Here is a 24,309-nt window from a genome sequence, read left to right as displayed (position 1 = left end):
CCAGATGAGCCGACAATGAACTCGGCTCACCTCATGTACGTCACTGACAGCGTGGGAGAATTCTCCTGCACTCAGCGCTTCAGCGTGAGAATTTTCCCACGCTGTCAGTGACGTGCATGAGGTGAGGTCATGTCCAATGAACTCGGCGCACCTCATGCACGTCACTGACAGCGTGGGAGAATTCTCACGCTGAAGCGCTGAGTGCAGGAGAATTTTCCCACGCTGTCAGTGACGTGCATGAGGTGAGCTGAGTTCATTGGACATGACCTCGGCTCATCTGGATGCCGTCACAGCGAGACACTGAGGAGCGCAAGCATGCCTGCGCTTCTCAGTGTCTGCGGGATGACAGGCTGGATGGCAGCGTTCTGCTGCGGTCCAGCCTGTCATCTCGATGTAGCAGAGCTGAAGCTGTCCTGGGAACCATGGAAAGGTAAGGATGTGGTTGCTTTATTATTTTACTTTTATTGCAGGAGATCGTTGGCTTCAGCTGGAATGGGCGTGACTGTAAGTATGGTTTAATTTAGAACAATAAAGAATTGTGTCTTTATTTCAATTAAAGGACTTTTTTCTGGGTGTTTGTGTTTTTTTTAAATACTTTACTAGAAATTCATGGCGGTCATGTCTAATATTGGCGTGACCCCATGAATTTCGGGCTTAGGGCCAGCTGATAATGCCAAGCTGGCCTTAACCCCTTTATTACCCAGTGAGCCACCGCACCAGGGCCCTGGATGAGTTGGGTACAGCGCCAGAAGATGGCGCTTCTATGAACGCGCCATTTTCCGGGGCGGCTGCGGACTGCAATTTGCAGCGGGTGGGGCCCAGAAAGCTTGGGTCTCCCTGCGCTGCAGATTCCAGCCCCCAGCTGCCTAGTTGTACCTGGCTGGACACAAAAATAGGGCGAAGCGCCACACATTTTTTTTTTAAATTATTTCATGAAATTCATGGAATAATTAAGAAAAAAAGGGCTTCCCTATATTGTTGTGTCCGGCTAGGTACAAATAGGCAGCTGGTGGTTGGGGGCAGCCCGTTCCTGCCTGCTGTACCTGGCTGGACACAAATATAGTGCGAAGCCACACGTCAATTTTTTTTTAATTATTTCATGAAATAATTTAAAAAAAAAGGGCTTCCCTATATTGTTCTGTCCGGCCAGGTACAAATAGGCAGCTGGTGGTTGGGGGCAGCCCGTTCCTGCCTGCTGTACCTGACTGGACACAAATATAGGGCGAAGCCCCACATAATTTTTTTTTAATTATTTCATGAATTTCCTGAAATAATTAAAAAAAAATTGACGTGGGGCTTCACACTATATTTGTGTCCAGCCAGGTACAGCAGGCAGGAACGGGCTGCCCCCAACCACCAGCTGCCTATTTGTACCTGGCCAGACACAACAATATAGGGAAGCCCTTTTTTTCTTAATTATTCCATGAATTTCATGAAATAATTAAAAAAAAAAAAACGTGGAGCTTCTCCCTATTTTTGTGTCCAGCCAGGTACAACTAGGCAGCTGGGGGATGGAATCTGCAGCGCAGGGAGGCCCAAGCTTTCTGCCCCCCCCCCCCGCTGAAAATTGCAGTCCGCGGCCGCCCCGGAAAATGGCGCGTTCATAGAAGCTGGATGCTGTACCTGGCTGGCATACAAAAATATGGCGAAGCCCACGTCAAAAGTTTTGGGAAAAATTTATTAAAAAATAAATAATAATTTAGGGACTGCATCTTTATTAAGTCCTCAAATGTCATTTAGTGTTAAAATAAAGGATTTATTTAAAAAAAAAATGGCGTGGGATCCCCCATAATTTTAGTCTCTAGCGGAGGTTAAGCAGACGGGTGGGGCAGATGTTTGAAGCCTGGGAAGGGGGTAAAACCCACGGAGCTTCCCAGGCTACTAATATCAGCCCCCAGCTGAATACCTAGCCTTTACTAGCTATTAAAATGGGGGACCCCCCCAAAAAAATGACGTGGGGTCCCCCCTATTTTAATAGCTAGCAAAGGCTAGGCAGACAGCTGGGGGCTGATATTAATAGCTCAGGAAGGGTGCCATGAATATTGGCCCCCTCCCAGGCTAGAAACACCAGCCATCAGCCGCCCCAGAAATGGCGCATCCATAGGATGCGCCAATTCTGGCACTTAGCCTCGCTCTTCCACGCTGCCCTGGTGCGGTGGCAGGGGGTAATAGTGGTGGGGTTCATGTCAGCGCCAGCTGCCATGAAGCCCAGGTTAGTAATGATGGGCGTCTATAAGACACCCCCATTACTAACCTACAAAGTGTTAAAAAGAAAAAACACACTACACCCAGAAAAAATAATTTATTTGAAATAAAACACCATTTTTTTTAATTCTTAGTTTACTAAAAAAAAATAGTTACCTGTCCACGTTCCTGCGCTGATCTCCCATGCACAGCTGTCACATCTGGAGATGGTGACAGCTGTGCATGGCTGCTGTAAGCTCACGCTGCCGGGAACACGTCCACTCTCGGCAGCGGGAGCCACTGACTGAGGTCACCGGAGTGCATTCAGGCAGCGCAGCTCCGGAGACCTCCTTTACGGCAGTGCTGTACCGTGGGAATTTCTCACGATACAGCAGTGCCGTAAAGGAGCTAACCGGAGCAGCGCTGCCTGAACTCCGGTGAACCCTTACGGCCCCGTCATTCTAGCGGCGGCAGCGGTTCAGAGCGATCACATTCTATGTGGCTGCTCTGAACTGGAGATCTTCGTGGGACACTCGTGGACTGCTACGGAGGGGTAAGGATAAGGTTGTGGTTTATTATTTTATATTTTATTACAGGAGATCGATGGCTTCGGGGAATTAGGTGTCTTGGTGAGTATAGGTGTAGTTTTTTATTTTTTACTTTATTTTAGGTGGCGATCGGCGGGGACAGGTAATGTATGAACTAATTTCTTTTAGGTAACCACTGGCCACCAATGACATGTATCTAACATTTATTGGGGACACAGTAGGGCAATTTATATAGCAGGATCAGTCTGATGGGAACTACTGCTCCCATCAAGCTGATCCTGCTGGCACGAGTGGACGGGGGACAGACATAGGCCGATGGGAGTAGTAGTGTCACATCGACCTATGTCTGCCTGCACGCACAGACACCCCGCACACACACACACCCCGCACACACACACACCCCGCACACACACACACCCCGCGCACACACCCCGCACACACACTAATCATGACGGGTCTGGGAGGAGTGGCTGACCTGTGCGGCCGTGGGAAAGTTGATGTGAGTTCATGCAGTCAAGCATGAACTCACATGAACCCTCTGAGGGCACCGCGGCTACTTCAAATGAACAGCTGATCGGCATCACCTGATACCTCAGCTGTTCATTTGAAATAACCGGCGGGAAAGCGCAGCACAGAACGGGAAAGCCGGCGGTGAAGTCTTTTCACTGCCGGCTTCCCCGCCCGGGTCCTTCGCTCCTTGGTGCTGCGCTCCCCGCCCGGTCCTAATTTACGATTGGGATTGGAGGTGGCGAGGGGAGCGGAGGATCGGGGTGGGAGGCTGCGGGGAAGCAGTATGGGGCTGTGTGATTGTTTAAAAGCCGGCGGCTTTTTACCGCCCGCCGGCTTTTAAACAATCAGGAGAATTCTCCCACGCTGGGATGGCATTCTGATGACAAGCTGGATCGCAGCTGAGCGCTGCCATCCAGCTTGTCATCCTTCACAGACACTGCAGAGCGCAGGCATTATGGGAACTTCCGATTCCGGTATTCGATATTATAAAAGTATCGGAATTAAGTATCGGAATTCCGATACAGTGAATATCGGCCGATACCCGATATTTCAGTATCGGAATGCTCAACACTAGTCATCATTAGTGTTGAGTGAGCATGCTCGACACTGCTCGGTACTCGCCCGAGCATCTCACTACTCGGGATGTTTGGTGAGCACCGAGCATTTCCGGGTTACTCGGGCGGGAGCTTGGGTCTCCGCCCTGCACGTTTGGCGCTCTTTACAGAGCCAATGAACATGCAGGGATTGCCAGCCAGTCACTGTAATGCCGCAGCCATGTTGGTTGTGGGCATTACAGTGATTGGCTGGCCGCACAGCCTCACCTCGAGTATTTAAAACCGGGCGCCGCCATCTTGGACACAGTCACCCGGGATCAGACAGTGTAGGGTCAGTGTTGCTGAGTTAGGGAGAGATATATAGTGCAAAATAGGTAGTGTATGGTCTCTAAAGCCTGCCAAATCAAACAAATAGTCCTTCTCAGGACTAATATCCATCCCAGATATCAGGCAGGCAGGCAGGCTGTATAGGAGACGCAGTGGTTATACCAACAAACACTGCATTACAGTCTTGTGTGCTAGGGGGCCAGGAAAAATCCTTTTTTTTTTCATCTAAATCCTCTTTTTTTTTTTTTTCCCTCAGTCAGACTGTACAAATACCCATCTTATTAATCTTTTGGTATCCCCCCCCCAAAAAAAAAGAGTCTGGTGTAGGCCAGATAGCTAGAACTGTGGTTTTGCAGTTCCACGGTTAAAATCTCTGTATTATTCACTTTTTTGTCTTTTTTGCATAAAAAAACATTTTGAGTGTCTCGCTGACTGTTCAGACACAAATATATCTGTTTAAAAGAGTCTGGTGTAGGCCAGATAACTAGAACTGTGGTTTTGCAGCTCCACGGTTCAAATTTCTGTATTATCCACTTTTTTGCATAAAAAAAAACATTTTGAGTGTCTCGCTGACTGATTAGACACGAATATATCTCTTTAAAAGAGTCTGGTGTAGGCCAAATAACTAGAACTGTGGTTTTGCAGATCCACTGTTCAAATCTCTGTATTATCCATTTTTTTTTGCCTTTTTTGCATAAAAATTTTTTTTTTAGTGTCTCGCTGACTGTTCAGACACAAATATATCTGTTTAAAAGAGTCTGGTGTAGGGCAGATAACTAGAATTCTGGTTTTCCTCTTCCATGGTTCAAATCTCTGTATTATCCACTTTTTTGCCTTTTTTGCATAAAAAAAACATTTTGAGTGTCTCGCTGACTGTTCAGACACAAATAGATCTGTTTAAAAGAGTCTGGTGTAGACCAGATAACTAGAACTGTGGTTTTGCAGTTCCACTGTTCAAATCTCTGTATTATCCACTTTTTTTTCCTTTTTTGCATAAAAAAAACATTTTGAGTGTCTCGCTGACTGTTCAGACACAAATATATCTGTTTAAAAGAGACTGGTGTAGGCCAGATAGCTAGAACTGTGGTTTTCCTCTCCCACGGTTCAAATCTGGATGTAATCCACCTTTTTGCATAAAAAGAAACATTTTGAGTGTCTCGCTGACTGTTCAGACACAAATATATCTGTTTAAAAGAGTTTGGTGTAGGCCAGATAACTAGAACTGTGGTTTTCCTCTCCCACGGTTCAAATCTGGGTGTAATCCACCTTTTTGCATAAAAAAACATTATGAGTGTCTCGCATACTGTTCAGACACAAATATATCTGTTTAAAAGAGTCTGGTGTAGGCCAGATAACTAGAACTGTGGTTTTCCTCTTCCACGGTTGAAATCTCCTTTTTATTACCCTTTTGCCATTGATAGTGCGAGTGTAAGCTATTTTACTTCATTTACAATGGGCAAGGCACGTGGCAAGGGACGTGGAACTGGACATTCTGGTGATGGTGCGTGCAGAGGACGGGGCCGTGGCCAAGGTGAAAATGTGCCACAACCAACAGCCACATCTTCTCGCTCCCAGTTCTTGACCGAATTACTAGGGAAGCAAACAACAGCACCACTATTGCGAACTGATCAGTGTGAACAGATAATTAATTGGATAGCAAATAATAGTTCCACTCACCTGGGCACCACCACCTCCGGTCTGTCTTCCACACGGTCAAGTGTAAGAAGCCATGAGTCTCGACTGCATACTCCTCCTCACTCTGATGCTCCTTCCTCCCACCATGCCGAGTGTCGTCAGACAGCAACTGATCCCACAGTTGGACACTCTGAAGAGCTGTTCATTGGTCCATTTCCATATTTGGACCCCTCGCCTGCTCCGCTTGAAGTGGTGGAAGAGGAGATCCCATGCAGCGATGGCCAAATATTTGAACAGCCACGGCCACAGGAAGGCGACACTGGCAATTTGTCACAACAGGTGGACGATGATGAGACACAATTGACACGAAGTGAGGAGGAGGACTGTGGTGCGGAAGTGGAAGAGGAGGAGGTGGTGGATGATCTAGTAACTGACCCAACGTGGCAGGAGGACACGCAGAGCGAGGCCAGCAGAACACAGGGGGAGGGAGGCAGAGTCCCCCAACAGGCAGGAAGAAGCAGTGTGGTGGCCGCAGACAGAAGGCGGGCAACCGTTCACCGTAACACCAACACGAGGGATGTTGCCAGTACAACCGGTAGGTCTTCCATAGTCTGGAATTTTTTTAAAGACTCTGCTGATAACCCCAAAAAGGCCATTTGTACCACCTGCCAGGCCAGCATCAGCAGGGGTGACAAAACTACCAGCCTGACCACCACCAGCATGATCAGGCACATGTCAGCAAAGCACCCGACCTTGTGGGGCGAACCCCAGGGTCCACGACCAGTGTCAGCGGGTGTCACCACTGCTTCTTCCACTGTTGTGCGTGTAAGAGAACCCCCTGTTGTGCGTGCAAGGCAATCCCCTGTCCATACTGCATGCAAAGATGCCCCCTCCTCTCAGTCTTCACTTGTTATGGCAGTTTCTCAAGAAACAGCATAGACGTCCACGTCCCACCGCAGCGTTCAATTGTTCATATCCCAGACCTTTGAACGAAAGCGCAAATTCGCAGCCAACGCCCCACAGGCCACAGTCCTAAATTCGCACATTTCACGACTGCTTGCGTTGAAAATGCTGCCTTTTAGGCTGGTGGAGACGGAATCCTTCCGCAACCTTATGGCGGTGGCCATCCTTTAGCACTCGGTCCCCAGCCGACACTATTTTGCCCGGTGTGCCATCCCCGCACTACACAAGCACGTGTCCCAAAACATCTGCCGTGCCCTCAACAACACAGTTGCTGGGAGAGTCCACCTGACAACGGACACGTGGACAAGTGCTTGTGGCCAGGGACGGTACATCTCCCTGACGGCACACTGGGTAAACATAGTGGAAGCTGGGACCCAGTCGGACCTTGGGACGGAACACATCCTCCCCACACCGAGTATTGCGGGCCCTATGTCAGTCAGAGTGGCCCCCACAGTGCACAGCTCCTGCGCATCATCCTCCTCCTCATGTTCCGCCTCCATCTTAGATATCACCACATCAGTTACAAGCTGGAAGCACTGCAGTACTGCCTCAGCCAAGCAGCAACAGGCTGTGCTGAAACTTATAAGCTTAGGTGAAAAACCTCACACTGCTTGTGAGTTGTGGTCAGCTGTGAAAGAGCAGGCAGATCTGTGTCAGAGACCGCTGAACCTACATCCAGGCATGGTAGTGTGTGACAATGGCCGTAACATGCCTGGCTCCTGTGCTTAACCTCGTGGTTCAGGAGTTTCTTAAATTGTACCCCAAGTTGCCAGATCTGCTTGTCAAAGCACGCCACCTGTCAGCTCATTTTCGCAAGTCTGCTACAGCTTCCGCCGCCCTTGCTGTGATGCAGCAGCGTTTGCAGCTTCCGGCACACCGACTGGTGTGTGATGTCCCCACATGTTGGAACTCTACCCTCCACATGTTGCAAAGGATTTGTGAGCAGAAGAGAGCAGTTGTGGAGTACCAGCTGCAACAAGGCCGTCGATATTCAGGTCAGACTCCACACATAAGACCTCAGGAGTGGACCTGGATGTCTGACATATGTACCATCCTGACAAACTTTGAGGAGTCCACCAAGATGGTGAGTGGCGATGACGCCATCAATAGCATCAGCATCCCACTTGTCTGTCTTTTGCAACGCTTTCTGCAGAGAATTAAAGAGGAGGCATTGCAGCCAGAGTATGATGAGATGGATCAAAAAGCCGTAGCGGGCGATTGCACACAGCCCAGACTCATCTCATCCCAATGTGGGGGACAATGAGGGAGAGGAGGAGGAGGAGGAGGAAGAACAGGAGCTGGTATCATGCACTGTAGTCGGTAGTACCTGTACAACTGTCATACCGTCGGTACAGCGTGGGTGGCCTGAGGACAGGGGGGAGGAGGAGGAGGAGGAGAGTATGGTCAGTCGTCATCTTGGTGAGGACACGGAAGTCTTGCCCATTACCAGTCAGGCACGCATGGCTGACTTTATGTTACGCTGCCTTAACCATGACCCTCGCGTTGTCATAATGTTGGGTGACAGTCATTACTGGTTGGTGACACTTTTAGACCCCCGCTACAAGGAGAACTTTCACTCTCTTATTCCTGAAGTGGAGAGGTCTACAAAAATGGGGCAGTAGCAGAAGGTCCTTGCTGCAGAACTGTTAGAAAAATTTCCATCTGAACACGCTAGCAGCAGAGGGCACAGTTTGTTGCCCAACCAAGGCGTACAGGCGAGAGAGATGCAACTCCAATCCAGCAGAGGCAGGGGAACACTGTCAATGTTCTGGGACAGTTTTCTGAGACCCGCCCAGCTTACAGGCCCTGAGGCACGGGGTACTCTCACAAGGAATGGAAAGTTTCAAAAGATGACGAGGGAGTACCTTACCGACAGTACCAGCGTCTTCAGTGATTCCTGTGTGCCTTTTAATTATTGGGTATCCAAGCTGGACACTTGGAATGAACTTGCTCTGTATGCCTTGGAGGTCCTGGCCTGCCATGCCGCTAGCGTATTATCAGAGCTTGTTTTTAGTGCCACTGGGGGAATTATAACTGATAAGCGCACTCGCCTGTCAACTGACAATGCTGACAAGCTGACCCTTATCAAAATGAACAAGGGCTGGATTGGGCCAGACTTCTCATCACCACCAAATGACAGCAGAGTAACATAAAGTCAAATCCACTGTGTTATTTCGGGAGCTGTATTCCCATGCACTGCTTCACACCCACACATGGGTATACGCTTACTCATTTCGGCTGTTTTTTGCTCTTCTCCTTATCCTCAGCCTCCACCACCACTATACCACCAAGGTGACCGTGGTCGGTGTTGCCAGCATTGCAAGTTCCTCCGTCCTAATTTTTGGCAGCTTTTGTTTGGAAGGCATAGGCAAAGACTATGGGAGACCCACTCCCCAATAATGGGAATAATGTTTTTAATATGCTGTACTGCATGGCTCTTGTAAGGGGCATTGTAAGCTCCTCCTCCCGAATTTTTGACAGCTTTTGCTTGGAAGGCATAGGCAAAGACTATGGGAGACCCACTCCCCAATAATGGTAATAATGTTTTTAATATGCTGAACTACATGGCTCTTGTAAGGAGCATTGCAAGTTCCTCCATCCTAATTTTTGGCAGCTTTTGCTTGGAAGGCATAGGCAAAGGCTATGTGAGACCCACTCCCCAATAATGGGAATAATGTTTTTAATATGCTGTACTGCATGGCTCTTGTAAGGGGCATTGCAAGTTCCTCCGTCCTAATTTTTGGCATCTTTTGCTTGAAAGGCATAGGCAAAGACTATGGGAGACCCACCACCCAATAATGGGAATAATGATTTTAATATGCTGTACTGCATGGCTCTTGTAAGGAGCATTGCAAGTTCCTCCGTCCTAATTTTTGACAGCTTTTGCTTGGAAGGCATAGGCAAAGGCTATGGGAGACCCACTCCCCAATAATGGGAATAATGTGTTTAATATGCTGTACTGCATGGCTCTTGTAAGGGGCATTGCAAGTTCCTCCGTCCTAATTTTTGGCAGCTTTTGCTAGAAAGGCATAGGCAAAGACTATGGGAGACCCACTCCCCAATAATGGGAATAATGTTTGTAATATGCTGTACTGCATGGCTCTTGTAAGGAGCATTGCAAGTTCCTCCATCCTAATTTTTGGCAGCTTTTGCTTGGAAGGCATAGGCAAAGACTATGGGAGACCCACTCCCCAATAATGGTAATAATGTTTTTAATTTGCTGTACTGCATGGCTCTTGTAAGGGGCATTAAAATCGTCTTGTTAAGCTAGTATGACCTCCACGTCTCTTCCAAGGGGCATTGATATTGTCTTTTTATTCCACTGCGACCTCCACCACTCCTCCAAGGGGCATTAAAAGCGTCTTGTTAAACCACTCTGAACTCCTCGTCTCTTCCAAGGGAAATTAAAACCGTCTTGTTAAGCTACTGTGACATCCACGTCTCTTCCAAGGGGCATTAAAACCATCTTGTTAAACACTCTGACCACCACGTCTCTTCCAAAGGGCATTAAAACCATCTTGTTAAACCACTCTGACCTCCACGTCTGTTCCAAGGGGCATTAAAAACATCTTGCTAAGCTACTGTGACCTCCATGTCTCTTCCAAGGGGCATTAAAACCATCTTGTTAAGCTACTATGACCTCCACGTCTCTTCCAAGGGGCATTAAAACCATCGTGTTAAGCTACTGTGACCTCCACATCTCTTCCAAGGGGAATTAAAACCGTCTTGTTAAACCACTCTGACCTCCACGTCTCTTCCAAGGGGCATTAAAACCATCTTGTTAAACCACTCCGACCTCCACGTCTTTTCCAATGGGCATTAAAACCGTCTTGTTAAGCTACTGTGACCTCCACATCTCTTCCAAGGGGCATTAAAACCATCTTGTTAAACCACTCTGACCTCCACGTCTCTTCCAAGGGGCATTGAAACCATCTTGTTAAACCACTCTGACCTCCACATCCCTTCCAAGGGGTATTAAAACCATCTTGTTAAACCACTCTGACCTCCACGTCTCTTCCAGGGGGCATTAAAACCATCTTGTTAAACCACTCTGAACTCCACGTCTCTTCAAAGGGGCAGTAAAACCGTCTTGTTAAACCACTCTGACCTCCACGTCTCTTCCAAGGGGCATTAAAACCGTCTTGTTACGCTACTGTGACCTCCACGTCTCTTCCAAGGGGCATTAAAACCGTCTTGTTAAGCTACTGTGACTTCCACGTCTCTTCCAAGGGGCATTAAAACCGTCTTGTTAAACCACTCTGACTTCCACGTCTCTTCCAAGGGGCATTAAAACCATCTTGTTAAGGTACTGTGACCTCCACATTTCTTCCAATGGGCATTAAAACCGTCTTGTTAAGCTACTGTGACCTCCACGTCTCTTCCAAGGGGCATTAAAACCGTCTTGTTAAACCACTCTGAACTCCACGTCTCCTCCAAGGGGCATTAAAACCATCTTGTTAAGCTACTGTGACCTCCATGTCTCTTCCAAGGGGCATTAAAACCGTCTTGTTAAACCACTCTGAACTCCACGTCTCTTCCAAGGGGCATTAAAACTGTCTTGTTAATCTACTGTGACCGCCACGTCTTTTCCAAGGGGCATTAAAATGCTGTTTTTAATTAACTCCAACCTCCACGACTCTTCCAACGGGCATTGCATTTCCTCCTAATTTTAGTCAGCTTTTGCTTTTCAATGCATAGGAAAACACTAAGGGAGTCCCACTCCCCAATAATGGGTAGACGGTTTTTAGTACGCTGTAATCCACATCTGTTTCAAGGGGCATTGCAGTTCTTCATAATTTTTGGAAAGCCTTCCATTCACTGCTTAGGCCAACAGTGTACAGGAGACCCAGTTGCTATAAATGGAAAAAACAGTTTAGTTAAGGCCCTCTGACCTCCATGTCAATTCCAAGGGGCATTGGAGTGCCTCGAAATTTTTGGTATGCATTGCACTCACTGTATGCCCTATAACTGTGTAACCGAACCGCTCCTTTTGGTACAGAAACACATCCTACAAGACATGTGTGGTTGACTGGCCTGATATTGATTTGAATGGTCCCTGTTCCTCCTGCTCTTTCTCCTTTGCCACCACCTCATCCATCATTCATCACCTGAAGTTTTGTTTTAATGGGAGTCATAGAAGTGGGATAGCAGCAATCCTCGGAGGAGGTAGGATATGCACCAAAACGCTGACCGCTTCAGGCCTAGCCGCTACTACATACATGCGCTTGCACTCCAAGGAACAGAAAGCTAAGGAGATGGATGGCCTCGTGATCATGAATAATTTACTCATTGTGTAGGAGGCCGACCACTGCTGCTGTCAACCTTCTGAACTTTATGTTGAAGCCTGATTGACCCAGGACCCGCAATCCTCTATGTCTGGAGGGCGTGTTGCATCCCAGTGTCCAACTGTGTCCCGGCTTCCACAATATTAACCCAGTGTGAAGGAGTCAGTGAGATGGACCATCCCTGGCCACATTCACTTGTCCACATGTTTGTGGTTAGGCTGTCCTTCACACTAAATGCACTGGGGAGGGCACAGGATATTATTTGGTATGCGCGCTTGTGTATAAGGCGCTCTGGGACAAATAGGGGCGGCTGGGGACCGTTTATGGACACCTGGCCGCCCCCAGGCGGCTGGGGACCGTGTGTGGGCACCCCACCGCGGGGCCTCTGGGGACCGAGTATGGACACCTGGCCGCCCCCTGGCGGCTGGGGACCAAGCGTGGACACCCGGCCGCCGGGCGGCTGGGGACTGAGTACGGATACCAGGCCGCCAATGCAGCCATGACGTGGTGGCCAGATTCCACCTCCACATGCCTAAAAGGCCCAATTTCAAGTGCAAGCAAGCAAGCAGTATGGTATTGCAGCCTGGGGGTGGGTGGGTGGGTGGCAGGCTGCATACTTGCGCTTGCATTGCAAGGAATGGGGGAGGTACAATTGAACACTGCCCTGGGACAAGGACTTGCATGGGAATAGTTGCAAGTCTGCATTTTCTGATGTGGCAAGGATCACTTCTGATGGGCACACTTTTAGGCAGTGACCAGGGTGTCAGAGATGCTTCCAGGGGTCTTCCCCATGCTGTTCCCATGTCTTTTCAGCACTGTATGCATGTGTCACACACCACATGGCCAGATAAGGTTGTAAAATGTTAAAATGACATTTCCCGGTGAATGTATTTGTCACGGTTGAAAGCAATACAGAAGTGCAAAAATGCATAAAAAATGCTACTTGTGATCATAGCCGAAGGTGTGGAGGAGTATTTTTGTTTTTGGCTATTTATTTTACCTTATACACATGTCTTTACCCTGGAAAGGATGTTCCTTAACATATTTCACAGGAAACCAGTTTAAGTTTCGTTTTTGAACGTTTTATTGTGAGCCCGTAAAAGTGGCCTAATACCTCTGACCACGTTGTTGACAGCAGTGACCTGGGGGTCAGAAATGCTTCCTGGGGCGATCCCTATGCTGTCCCCATGTCATTTGAGCACTGTCACTATCGTTTTGGGCACTTTTTAGGCTTTCTACAGACTGCAGGGGGTGCCGCCGCAAAACTGCTCGGGTCTCCCATAGACTAACATTGGGCTCGTTGCTCAGGTCGAGCACCCGAGTATCAAGGTAAGCTAGGTCCGAGCTTCAAACACCCGAGCATTTTAGTGCTCGCTCAACACTAGTTATCATATTTTGAGAGCTCTAAATTTTTAATTTTCTGTTTACTTAGCTCTACGAGGGCTGTTTGTTTTGTGCCATTTTGGGATGCATATACATTTTTTGTGAGGCTAGATATACAAAAACAACAGTTATTGCATACTTTTTCATATTTTTATAATGAAGTTCAATAATAATATAATATATATATAATAAATAAAAGAGGTACACTGACGAGCAAAAGGGTAACAATAGTTGTACGTGAAATTTATGTATGAGATAGCCAAGATGATTGTTTATAAAATGATGGTAGTCTCACATTCCAAGCAGCAGTGGATGGTGAGATATGGAGCCTGAAATTAAGAGTTCAAAACATTGTTACTAGTGATGAGCGAGCATACTCGCAAGCACTCTGTACTCGCCAGAGCCTCTCAGTTCGAGATGCTCGGAGCTTGCCGAGTACTTCCGAAATGCTTGGGCGGATGTTCGGGTCCCCTCCCTGCATGTTTCGCACCCTTTAGAGCGCCAATTAACATGCAGGGATTGTCTGCCACACACTGTAATGCCGCAGCCTTGTTGGTTGTAGTATTACAGTGATTGGCTGGCCGCACAGCGTCATCAGGTCTATATCAGACCTGGCGCTGCCGTGCTCATCACAGTATACTCCGCAATCAAGCAGTGTAGGGAAAGGTTCTGCTGAGCTAGGGAGAGATTTGGTTGTTTATTAGTTAGTGTAGGTATTCCACAAGATTCTCTACATATCCATCTCAACTAACAGTCCTTCTGAGGACTAATCCAGCTGCAGAAATATCAGTGCTAGGCAGGCAGGCAGGCAGGGTATATAGAAGATTGCAGTGCATATTGCAAGAGGGTCCATTCTAGTTGTGTCTGCTGGTGCTTGTACAGATATTTTATTTATAGAAATAGCCTCAGGTATCAGGGGCCAGGAATATTTTTTTTTATCTTAGTCCTGATTATTTGCTTAAGAAGCAATCCAGAGAACACCATTTTTTTGCACCATTTGCTTGTTGGCACTGCAGAATACAGCCAGGTCCTTTCCATATTACAGCGCTAAAAATCCAGCTATTTAAAACTGTGATTTGTCCGTCACACGGATCACATATAATTGTGCTGAAAATTCTGCCATTTCCGGCCTCCATTGAAACTTTGTTGCAGTGTGTCAGCGAACTTATAGACACGAGGTCGCTGTTAAAAATAGTTACCTACAGGCCAGGTATTTAAAACTGTGGTTTGTCCGTCACACGGATCACATATAAGTTTGCTGTAAATTCTTCCATTTCTGGCCTCCATTAAAATTTTGTTTCAGTGTGTCAGTGAAGTTATTGACACCAGTTTCGTGTTAAAAATAGTTACCTACAGGCCACCTATTTAAAACTGTGGTTTGTCCATCACATGGATCACATATAAGTTGGCTCAAAATTCTGCCATTTCTGGCCTCCATTAAAATTTTGTTTCAGTGTGTCTACCCTTTTATATGCATTACTTCAACTTTGATATACAGTAAGGTTTTTAATATAGACAGTGTAGGTACCGTCCCAATTTAGGGTCACCTTGTCGCTGGTCGGACGGCTTGTATACTTTTTTTGATCAAAATAGTTCACTAAGTACCCTATATGTCATATGCAACTTTGCTTTACATTTATATATAATGATGGTAGGGTATGAGATATATTTTTTGTCTTTTGTAGGTTTTGCTTATTTAAAACTGTGGTTTGTCCCGACACGGATCACATATAAGTTTGCTCCAAATTCAGCCATTTGTAGTGAGCGTGGAAGATATTGTCTTCCATTTAAAATGGGCAAGGTGCGTGGCAAGAGACGGGGAGCTGGACATGATGGTGATGGTGCATGCAGAGGCTGAGGCCGTGGCAAGTTGAAATTGTGCCACAACAAACACCCACATCTTCTCGCCCGACCTTCCTGTCCCAATTACTAAGGGACCGTAGCACACCACTAGTGAACCCGGAGCAGTGTCAATAGGTTGTTGGTTGGATAGCAAATAATGCTTCCAGTGACTTTGCCACCACCACCACCACCCTGTCTTCCACATGGTCAAGTCTCAGTAGCTGTGAGTCTGGACCGCATAACCCTCACCCTGATCCTCCTTCCTCCCACCTTGCCGAGTGCCCGGAGACAACTGATCCCACACTTAGACACTCCGAAGAGCTGTTCACTTTTCTATTTATAGATTCGGGCCTCTCGCCTGGTCCACTTGAAGCGGGGCAAGAGGAGATCGCATGTAGCGATGCCCAAATATTTGTGCAGCCATGGTCATACAAAGGGGATGGTGGGAAAGTGTCACAAGAGGTGGACGATGAGACACAATTGCCAGAAAGTCAAAAGGAGGACCATGGTGCGGAAGTGGAAGACGAGGAAATGGATGATATAGTAACTGACCCAATCTTTCAAGAGGACATGCAGAGCAAGGACAGCAGCACACAGGGGAAGGGAGGCAGACCACCTCAACAGGCAGGAAGAAGCAGTGTGGTGGCCGCAGACAGAAGGCGGGCAACCGTTTCCCGTAACACCAACATGACGGAAGTTGCCAATGCAACTTTTAGGTCTTCCCGAGTCTGGTTGTTTTTTAAAGACTCTGCCAATAACCCCAAAAGGCCATTTGCACCTCCTGCCAGGCCAGCATCAGCAGGGGAAGCAAAACTATCAGCCTGGCCACCACCAGCATGATCAGGCACATGGCAGCAAAGCACCCGACTTTGTGGGCCGTACCCCAGGGTCCAGGAACAGTGTCTGCGGGTGACACCACTACTTCTTTCCCTATTGTGCATTCAAGTCAATCCCCTGTCCATAGTGCATGCGAAAATGCCTCCTGCCCTGCATCTGTTGTTGCACACTATCAACTATCACCATCCGCAAGCACGTCATTGTCCCAGTGCAGCATTCAGTTGTCCATACCCTAGTCCTTGGAATGCAAGTGTGTCACCCCAGGCCTGGATGCCACAAATATTAAAGGCTGTGTCTGAGAGCAGGAGGGAGGTTCCCTGGTCAGGGACAATTAGCATACAGAACCTCCTGTCCCAGGCCAGTAGGGGGAGCTGGCTGCCCCTATAAAAGCTGGAACTGAGGGCAGGGTTAGGGAAAACTGGACGACCTAGCTCAGGACTAAGACTAGTCCCAGAGAAGGAGGGACAGTTAAGCTGTAGCCAAGGAGTCCGTGAGGCAGAGGAGGAACTGCAGGCCAGGGACAGAGGCGATGAGAGCCAGTCCTGGCTGAGAGAACTACACTACCAGACTTTGGGGTCTGAGGCTGTCAGGGTTGCAAGCCCAGCAGCAGAGAACCAACCCGCGAGGGATTTCAGGTCCCTTGGCTTAAGAAGCCTGGAGGCTCCGCCACACAGAGGGACCAGTACAGCACGGAGAAGCTAAAGGTACCTAAGGCCCGAGTCGCAAGCCATACAGGCGAAGTACACAGCCAGCTCAGGGACGTGGGCTATTACACCACGAAAAGGGGGATAGTCAGCAAGGGCAGAGAGAGAACGGTAGGCCTTCACACTCACCCTGACCAGTGGGGCTCGCCCGAATGCTCTCAGACACCCAGGCCCATTCCTACCCGGGACTCCTGTTGGGTCAGTAGTAATACCTACAATAAAGACCCTGGACTGTTTGAAGCGGACTCTGAACTCTTATTACTGAGGCCTGCACTATCACCCCCAGCATTCACATATGCTGCCCTGAGGCTGCACTCTTCCCGTGGGGAGTTATCCGACACCTGTGCTGCACAGCAACATTAGCCTCAGCGGTCTGCCTTGCAGCGGCGGTCATCCCTGACCGCAATCCACGGGTGGTGTAGTTGGACATTCATAACTCTACAAATAGACTGCCACAGCATTTGGTCTGACCACCCTGAGCCACGGGATCGGGTTGCCACTACTACCCCCATATCATTGCACTGAAGCCCGGTTCCGGGTGCCCCATGGCCCAGGGAGCGAGTCAGCTTTGGCGTAGTCGGCATGATTGTGACCAACCCGCCACAAATGGGTATTGCGTGCCTGAAAAAGACTGAACACGTACCTTAAAAAGAGGTTTCCCGCCATCCGGAGCCATTTCCTGCCATCTTCAGCCGTTTCCCGCCATCCTCAGCCGTTTTCCCGCCATCGGGCGCCATCTTCGGGACTCCGCGTGGGAAGAAGAGGGGCGTGGATGTCCAAACCGCGCGAGACCTGAAGCCCCGCCCTACGCACCGATGCTGCTCAAGGTCCTGGAAGGAGAGAGAGCGACGCTGATGTCACCAGGACGCGACGCAAGGTCCTCACCCGGAGCAGCACCAGCGGAGCCGCGGCCTACGGAAGAGGATCAACGGAAGGTAGGCCACGGTTAACTAGGGGGGAGGAAGATGTCGGAAGCGGAGGCCCCCTCTACCACCGGCGTGGCTGCAGCAGCGGTGATGCCGTTCTCCATGCCCTACATCCCCGGAGTGGCCTGGCTGCCCCAATACTCAGGGGAATCCCATACATTAACTGACTTTAAGGAAAGACTGCACAGTTTATTTAAAGTTTATCCCCTAACAGAAGAACAGAAAGTGACCATTCTGACGGGGCAGCTAGCCGGTGCAGCCCAGCGGGAAGTGAAATCATGGTCAGATGAGGAGAAAAGGACTGTAAAGGACATTCTGACCCGGCTGCGGGGTACCTTTGACACCCGTACCTCAGCAGAAATCAAAATGCGGTTCTATGACTGTAAGCAGCGAGCCCAAGATAGTATCAGAGACTATGACTTAAACCTGCAAGAAGCCCTGGGAGCAATCAAACAAGCTGACCCTGGCAGCATGCAGGACACCGATAAACTGTAGACTGACCAGTTCATAGAAGGTCTGCTGTCCAGCGCCCACAGAACCCAGCTGCGCCTCATGGCCCTACAGAACCCCGATTTGAATTTTGCGCAGTTCAAGGATAGGGCCATCCGGGTGCTCCGAGAACCCGCACCAGGTGGCGCTGTAGCTTCCCGGCACCCTGCCATCACTTACCACCAGGGGCAGCGCCCTACCCCGCAGACCTTGTGGGGGCTGATGCACAGGCCCTAAATCCATCCCAGCCTGCAAAACTGCGCCATCAGGTCCAAGAACTAACAAAGAGTGTGGCTGCAATGACCAGGACCGTACAGTCGTTGCAGATGGAACCGTCAAGACCAATCAAGCTAGCTTCCAGTCCGGAGGATGTCCCGTGGCGTCGACAGAGGAGGATCCCGTCGTTCAGAGGGAGGCCCGCCGATCGTTACACTGAGGATGGACAGCCGATTTGCCACCGTTGCAGCCAGCCGGGACACGTAGCCAGGTACTGTATCTTTAAATGGGTCCGACCTGGGGCAGAGGGCCAACCCCCAGGCATAAGGTCACCAGGCCCGTCTAATTGGCACGATAAGTATGTGGGGGGGCATCCGGTCTTACCCGTAGTGCTGGACGGTATCCCCATGAGTGCACTGCTGGACACCGGGTCTCAAGTGACTACTATCCCCTACGTACTTTTCAAGCAGTACTGGCGTGACACGGACATAACCCGCTATCCAGACGATGACTTAAGCATCATCGCCAGCAATGGACAACCCGTGCCGCAGGTGGGGTTCAGAGAGATGACCATCAAGATTGGTAATGTTGAACTGCCGGCACAGGGAGTGATCATTGTGGACATTGACCGTCGAGAAAGTCACCCTAAAATAACCTTGGGTACTAACGTGATTGAAAATTGTCTTTCAGAAGTGATTGTAATTTTGCAGCAGGTGGCGATGAATGCGAGCTCCAGCCAACAGAGGGTCCTCCAGAAGGAGATAAGAGCCCTGATGAGACGGCAACAGGTAGAACTGTCTGGTGGTGAGATCTGTAGCGTGCGGATGAGCGACCCGTTCCCCATTGCCATGCCTCCCAAAAGTGAAATGATGATCTGGTGTCGGACTGCAATCGGGGTAAGAGGGAGAGACTACCAAGCCATGGTAGAACCCGTGTACTCTGACAGCAGGCCCACTATTTTGACAGCCCGGGGGGGTTGTTGATGTCCGCCATGGAAGGGTGCCCGTCCGGATCTTAAACATCGGGGAAAGGGAAGTACACTTGCCCCGGTACGCTACACTAGCCAAATTGATTGCCGTCTAACACAATGCTCTCAGGGTCGTGGAACCCTTGCCACCATCTCCTCCGGTGGAGGGTAATGGCTCCCAGAAACCTAAGGAGGACTGGTGCCTGAAACTCCACGTGGGTGCTAACTCCACTCCCTTGCACCAAAAACAAGGAGTCTACTGGGTGGTTCAGGAGTACGAGAGAATCTTTAGTAAGCACCCGCTAGACTTCGGCAGGGTGAAAGGGGTAGAACACCACATCCCCACGGGAAGCCACCCACCAATAAAAGAGAGATACAGACCTTTACCCCGCGCACATTATCAGAACGCAAAGGGCATGCTGAGAGAAATGAAAGAAGCCGGGGTCATTAGAGACAGCTGTAGCCTCTGGTCAGCCCCCTTAGTTCTGGTAAAAAATAAAGACGGTACCATGAGAATGTGCGTGGACTATAGACAAATCAATCGTATCACCCATAAAGACGCGTACCCGTTACCTAGGATAGAGGAGTCTTTAGCCGCACTAAAATCAGCTAATTTCTTCTCTACTTTGGACCTTACTAGCGGGTACTGGCAGGTTCCTGTGGCAGAGGCTGACAAGGAGAAGACCGCCTTCACCACCCCGATGGGACTGAGTGAATTCATCTGTATGCCATTCGGGCTCTGCAATGCACCCGGGACCTTCCAGAGGCAGATGGAATGCTGTCTAGGGCACCGAAACTTCGAGACGGTCCTACTTTACCTGGACGACGTGATCGTCTATTCGAAGACCTACGAGGACCATCTGAAACACCTGGCAGAGGTGTTCGAAGCCCTGGCAGGCTATGGCATGAAAGTAAAACCCTCCAAGTGCCATCTGTTAAAGCCGAAGGTACAGTACCTGGGGCACGTGGTGAGTACAGAAGGAGTAGCCCCCGACCCCGACAAGGTCACAGTAATCAAGAGCTGGCCAAGCCCCTCGAACATCAAAGAAGTGAGGCAGTTCCTCGGGTTGGTAGGCTACTACCGAAGGTTCATCCCCGGGTTCACAAAGAAAGCAGCTCCAATGCTCCTGATAGGTCAGTCTAAATCCAGAAGTCAAAAGCCACCCTTCAAGTGGGACAAGCCTGAAGAGGAGTCCTTCTGCCAGTTGAAGACGGCCCTCACGGGGAATGAGATCCTGGCCTTCCCCGATTATGGCCTGCCTTTTATCCTCCACACAGACGGCAGAAATGTGGGGCTAGGAGCCGTTCTGTCACAAAACCAACAGGGCAGAGAAAGTGTGATCACGTACGCCAGCCGGAAGCTGAGGCCAACCGAGATAAACCCGGAGAATTGCAGCTCCTTCAAGCTAGAATTCTTGGCAGTGGTGTGGGCCTTCACAGAACGGTTTAAGCATTACCTGGCCTCCGCAAAGTTCACCGTGTACATGGACAACAACCCGTTGACACACCTGGACAATGCAAGACTTCTCAATCAAATACCGGGCAGGCAGGACCAACGCCAATGCAGACGCCCTATCAAGAATGCCCCACCTACCTGAAGGAGAAGAAGACTCAGAAGAGCTGGAGGAAGTAGAGCTCCCTGCGTTCCACCGGTATGGGGCCACTCAGTATTCTCACCGGGTAAGAGACAAAGACCTAACCACCATCATGTTCAACCCCTTACCCCACCACGGCTGGGCTGAAACGCAAGATAGTGACCCTGCAGTTCACCTGGTAAAAGACCTGTTAACCAAGGCAGACGCTAGCCCTGGCCCGGACGCTCCAGAGGAAGCCAAGCAGTTATGGAAGGAGAAAAGCAGGCTATTCCTCTACGAGGGTAAGCTGTGCAGAAGGCTTGTCAACCACAGGACGCACGAGCTGACCTGGCAGGTAGTGGTCCCAAGGCGAGATGCAGCAATGGTCCTGGAGGCCTACCATGACAGAGCGGAACACTTCGGGTGGAAGAAACTGGAGTTCCAACTGAGAGAGCGGTTCTACTGGGTCAGTATGAGAGGGGCCATAGAGAAGTGGAGCAGGGACTGCGGCCCATGCCACCTCAGAAGGAAGGACCGTACCAGCCAGAAGACACCCTTGAGGCCCATCGTCACCAGGCAGTCTCTTGAGTTGGTAGCTCTGGACCATGTGAAGTTGGCTCGAAGCCGGTCCGGCTACATCTATGCCCTCACGATTGTGGACCATTACTCCCGGCTCCTGGTGGTGGTTGCTGTTAAAGACCTGACAGCCCAAACAGCGGCCAGAGCCTTCCAGCAACACTTCTGCCATCCACACGGGTATCCGGAACAGGTCTTGACAGATCAAGGTCCAGCTTTTGATGCTGAAGTATTCCAGGAGTTCTGCAACCTCTACGGCTGTAGGAAGATTCGGACAACACCTTACCACCCGCAAACCAACGGGCTGTGTGAGAAAATGAACAATATCGTCATTGATCTCCTCAAGATGTTGCCCCTGGAAGAGCGCAGCCTGTGGTCGGAGAAGCTGCCAGACCTGGTTGACTTGTACAACCATATCCCGGTGAATGCTACAAATTGCACCCCGGGTTACCTGATGCGAGCAAGACCAGGTAAGCTGCCTATAGACCTGGAGATGGGAGTCCTGACACCCGAGGACACCTCCCCAGATGTGGACTGGGATACGGAACGGTGGCTACAGTACAAGAAGGTACAGGAGAGTGTGGAGAGGAGTCTGGCTCAAGCGAGAGAAAAGCAGGAGAGGCTCTTCAACCAACACGCCCCTGCTGGTCCCCTGGAACCTGGAGAGCAGGTCCTGAAGTGGAAGAGAAGGCTTCACAAGCTGGACGACCAGTGGGAGAGAGACCCGTACACAGTACTGCAGTCCGACCACAATAACCCGAAGGTATGTGTAATTACCAAGGATGGAGGAGAAACCACTAGCACTGTCTCCAGAGACCACCTAAAACGGTGCCCCGAGCAACTGCAGACTCCGAGTGAAGATCAAGATGACCTTGAACCCGCAGAGGACAAGGAAGAAATGATCAGCACCGTTCTCGGAGAGTTCCCCCGGACCTGGACTCGGATAAATGACACGATAGTGGTACCCGTCCTACACTTCCTTCAACCTATCCAGCAGGAGCCTACAGGAGAGCAGGAAGAACAAGAAGAACAAGCAGCCCAAGAGGCAGAAGAACCCATGCCAGCAGCCCAGGAGAGTCAACCCTCTGCTGACAGTGAGCCTGCCATGCCTGCGGTAAGCAAAAGGACCCACAGGCAGCTGCCTGCCCTGCCTGTAATCCCAGCCAGTAGCTGTACCCTTAATACTAGTGGGGAAAGCCAGGTTAGACCACCACCAGACAGTGGGTTACGGAGGTCAACCCGGAGCACTAGGGGTCAAATGCCAGCTCGCTGGAGGATCTAAATGCACAGTGTATATATTTAATGTTTTATGTTTGTACCCTGGTTATTAATACTGTTTTCCCAGTTTTTCTAGATATATGGACTAACAGGTTAAGAACTTTGAGTAACCGGGAATTCCTTGTAAATATGTTCGGAGCCTAACCAAAGGAATGAATAAAGACTGTCAAGGACTCGGGGCAAGGACAGACCCCCACCTGGTTAAGGCTCCCATTGTGTTGATGAAATGGACACCTGGTCACGGATCATACTGTGACCCTCTCCTTTTGTTGGTGATATGGACACCCGGTCACGGAACCGCCGTGACCTTAAGGACAAAATGTACTTGTATATATGTTATGTTATTGTTTATACCCTGTATTTGTGTTCCTGTTTAGTCCCGGAGTACTAAATTTTACTAGGGGGGAATGTGTCACCCCAGGCCTGGATTCCACAAATATTAAAGGCTGTGTCTGAGAGCAGGAGGGAGGTTCCCTGGTCAGGGACAATTAGCATACAGCACCTCCTGTCCCAGACCAGTAGGGGGAGCTGGCTGCCCCTATAAAAGCTGGAACTGGGGGCAGGGTTAGGGAAAACTGGACGACCTAGCTCAGGACTGAGACTAGACCCAGAGAAGGAGGGACCGTTCAGCTGTAGCCAAGGAGTCCGTGAGGCAGAGGAGGAACTGCAGGCCAGGGACAGAGGCGATGAGAGCCAGTCCTGGCTGAGAGAACTACACTACCAGACTTTGGGGTCTGAGGCTGTCAGGGTTGCAAGCCCAGCAGCAGAGAACCAACCCGTGAGGGATTTCAGGTCCCTTCGCCTAAGAAGCCTAGAGGCTTCGCCACACACAGGGACCAGTACAGCACGGAGAAGCTAAAGGTACCTAAGGCCCGAGTCGCAAGCCATACAGGCGAAGTACACGGCCAGCTCAGGGACGTGGGCTATTACACCACGAAAAGGGGGATAGTCAGCAAGGGCAGAGAGAGAACGGTAGGCCTTCACACTCACCCTGACCAGTGGGGCTCGCCCAAATGCTCTCAGACACCCAGGCCCATTCCTACCCGGTACTCCTGTTGGGTCAGTAGTAATATCTACAATAAAGACCCTGGACTGTTTGAAGCGGGCTCTGAACTCTTATTACTACGGCCTGCACCCCCAGCATTCACATACGCTGCCCTGAGGCTACACTCTTCCCGTGGGGAGTTATCCAACCCCTGTGCTGCACACCAACATCAGCCTCAGCGGTCTGCCTTGCAGCGGCGGTCATCCCTGACCGCAATCCACAGGTGGTGTAGTCGGACATTCATAACTCTACAAATAGACTGCCACAGCATTTGGTCTGACCACCCTGAGCCACGGGATCGGGTTGCCACTACTACCCCCATCATCGCTCTGAAGCCCGGTTCCGGGTGCCCCACGACCCAGGGGGCGAGTCACAAGCGCAAATATGCAGCTATTGCCCCACAGGGCACACTACTAAATTTACACATTTCGCGATTGCTTGCGCTCAAAATGTTGCCTTTTAGGCT

This window comes from Phyllobates terribilis, unplaced genomic scaffold (genome assembly GCF_046119375.1).
Source record: "Phyllobates terribilis strain yellow unplaced genomic scaffold, ASM4611937v1 Scaffold_3__8_contigs__length_932513732, whole genome shotgun sequence".
NCBI lineage: Eukaryota > Metazoa > Chordata > Amphibia > Anura > Dendrobatidae > Phyllobates > Phyllobates terribilis.
The sequence above is the reverse complement of the archived record's forward strand: the minus strand, read 5'-3'. Positions refer to the sequence as shown.